The sequence below is a fragment of the Pleurodeles waltl genome, chromosome 12 (genome assembly GCF_031143425.1).
Source record: "Pleurodeles waltl isolate 20211129_DDA chromosome 12, aPleWal1.hap1.20221129, whole genome shotgun sequence".
Classification (NCBI taxonomy): Eukaryota; Metazoa; Chordata; class Amphibia; order Caudata; family Salamandridae; genus Pleurodeles; species Pleurodeles waltl.
Window position 1 is genome coordinate 123,390,051 of NC_090451.1, and position 3,204 is coordinate 123,393,254.

General features: G+C 45.4%; 1 non-coding gene across 1 annotated transcript; it reads left to right on the forward strand.

Moving 5' to 3' along the window:
• Positions 1 to 2,856: 2,856 nt before the first annotated feature.
• On the forward strand, positions 2,857 to 2,928 carry TRNAW-CCA (transfer RNA tryptophan (anticodon CCA)). The gene has a single exon. It is a non-coding gene; the product is annotated as a tRNA-Trp (tRNA).
• The last annotated feature ends 276 nt before the right edge of the window (positions 2,929 to 3,204 follow it).

The window sequence follows — 3,204 nt, forward strand, 5'->3', positions numbered from 1 at the left end:
GGTAGGGGAGCTGGACGATGTCGATTGGCAGGGAGCACTGTTGGCCCCCGGGGAGTTAGCCATCTCAACTAGGCTGCGGATGGTGCAGTTCAACTACCTCCACGCATCTTACTTCACCCCTGCAATTATGCTGAAGATGTCTGATGCAGCGGGGTCTGCCTGTGCCAGGTGTGGCCTCCTGGGAGTGGACTTCCTCCATGTGACTTGGAGCTGTCCCCAAATACGACTCGTCTGGGAGGGGATTAGCAAGGAAATAGAAGAGGTCCTGGGGCTTCCTATAGATCTAGGTGCCAAGGTTGTGTTACTGGGGCGATTGGAGGAGCTGAGGGGGGCCCGTGGTGAACGGGCATTTGTGGGAGTTGCATGCCTTGTCACTAAGAGAGATATTGCTCGTGGGTGAAGGCTTCCCCGTGCTCCTTTGCTGGCGGGATGGAGGGCGGGGGTTGATTGGTGTGCACATCAAGAAAAGCCGATCTACTGGATCGAGTTTTATGCTCTGTACCTGTATTATTGATGTTGTCAGGACTCACTGTGTGTGTACTGTTCTTGAACTCAATGAAAACAAAACTAATAAATTTGGTTCTTAAAAAAATAAAATGCACAGTTTGTCTTTGTCACACTGGCTTCTTTATTTAATGACACGGGTAGCGTTCTGGTGCTCACACCGACATTTGTTTATAGAGCCTTTTTGGGGGCTCCCATCCTTTCCTTAACACATTCTATTGCACTGTTTAGCGCACCCATCCCATTGGCGAGGAAGCTAGTAATAGTTGGGGGGTCAATGGTCTCTCTGTAGTAGGAAACATAGCAGACTTCCTTTTCCCCATTATGGCTTACCTCCACGCTTAGTTTGTTGGCCATATGGCCATAATCAAACTGCAGGACAGTGAAGAGGGATGGCCCAGCCCAGCCTCGTTCGGTCTCAGATGGGTGCAGACAGACCCGCCCTTGGTCCGGGCTTTGCCTGCGCGCGGTCCGCACCACAGGGAGAGTGATAGCGCTTCAGATGACTCCTCCCCTCATCAGAGCTGTGGCGCCTTAGAGCGTGTTGATCCCTGGGACCCCGAGTCCCACCAGGGACATGCCAACAACAACCAAGAGTCACTTATAAACAGCCTTTGAGCAGCCCCAGCAGGAGGCGCTGAACTGACTAACATTAAATCAGTACTACTTTCTTAAGCTATGACCGTGGGATAGACCTGAGTGTAACTTTGACTTTTCCACCTTTCGCCTGTTCTTTTAGTCAATCAATCAATCAATCAAAAAAATGTATAGAGAGCGCTACTCACCCGTGAGGGTCTCAAGGTGCTTGGGGGGGGTGGGGTGAAGGAGGGTCACTGTTCGAACAACCATGTCTTGAGGTTCTTTCTGAAGAGCAGGAGGTCTTTGGTTTTGCGGAGGTTGGTGGGGAGGGAGTTCCAGGTTTTGGGGGCGAGGTAGGAGAAGGACCTGCCTCCTGTGGTGGTGCGTTGGATGCGGGGGACTGTGGCTAGGGCGAGGTTGGCTAATCGGAGGTTGCGGGTGGGAGTGTGGAAGTGATGATCGGAGGCCCATTTGTGACCATTGAAAATTAATACTACACTGTTGCTGCTTGCTCACGCTGGATGTGTGAGAGAAGCTTGCACAGCTGCGGGCTGCATTGTTCCTTTTTGGGGTGCTATGGAAGCTTGCATTATTGGTTCGAATAGTTAACTTGGTCTTGTCCTGAGAAAAAAACAGGAGGGAAAATGGAGAGAATGTAAAAAAGACTGCTGAACAATTCAGACATTGGTTGTTTTCCTAGTCTATGTCATCTGGGGTCAATGCAGCAATCCTTGTGAAACAGCTTCAGGTGTGCACAAAGTTCATGAGTAAGCTGTGCTGGCTGATTTTTATATATTCCAATAAAAGTCAGAAAATTAAGTGGGAAAATGCACTTCCTGGCGAAATCTTTGTGCATCCTTCAGTCTAGAGATACCCATTGCAATGAGACAGCTTCGTGGGTTAATGCACCTAGTACAGAGATTTGGGGGTCATATTGGTCACAGCCTCCAGTAATACTGAGGCAGATCAGTTGGTCTAGGTACAAACAGATGGAATGTTTGTGTAATCACTATAATACAAATTACAGTCCTAATAAGATAACTCTCTCACAACAAAACCCCGACTGCAGAACATACTGTGACAAGAGATCTAAAGTTACTACCTTCAAAGATACTGTGGATTTCTTTCAATGTCAACAATCTATTAGTTAGATTACCCTGAAGTACATTCTCTTTGAATGCCAACAGTTTTTTCTTTAGAAATCAACTAATATATAACTACCAGCTACGTGTGTAGTTGGAACAAATATTTATATCCAGTTAGTTATAAATGAGAGTTAGTAAAGTATCTTTTAAAAGCTACAGCCACTAATTGCCAGCCCCGGACACATATTTCTCCTGTCATATAGAAGGAGGGAATGTCCCTTGCTAAAGTTTGGGAATAACAACAATCGAGCAAGTTTGCAGGTTTTCAACAACGTTCATAACATCCTGTTCCGGATAAACCAGTGGTCGCCTGTGGGCAGATTTACTCACACATTAAGTGTGCGTGTATAATCGAAACATGAGAGAAACATGTAGTGGGCTACTGCATCCGCTTCTCATAAATGTTTTACGGGGAAAATAAACTACCATTATATACTTAATTCGTATAAAATGCAGATCAACTGTATTGTCCTTTTTTGGACATTGGGGTTTGTTTATTGGCTGTTTTGGTTGACCTTTCTGTGATAAAACAATGAAAATGAGCATTTAATCTACAGGAATTGCTCTCCGGCACCACGGTGGGTGGAGAAAATGCTCCATATAGTATATATGCACCGCTTGTTCTTAGGACCTCGTGGCGCAACGGTAGCGCGTCTGACTCCAGATCAGAAGGTTGCGTGTTCAAATCACGTCGGGGTCAATACATCTTTTTGTTCAGTATAAATTACTATAATTTATACGTTTTCCTAAAATATATATGTTCTTTAAATTGTAAAGTTTATTACGAAACAACGTTTTCATAGTACGCATTTAACCCTCAAAATGGTGTGTAGTACCACAATTTACCATAAGGGGGACTTGATCTTCTTAAGCAAAGAATGTTCTATAGTCAGGAACTGTGATGCAGTCCTGCTGTATGAGTCAGTGAACTGAAACCCGGAAATACTCTATCAATGGCCGGCATAAAGACGGCAAT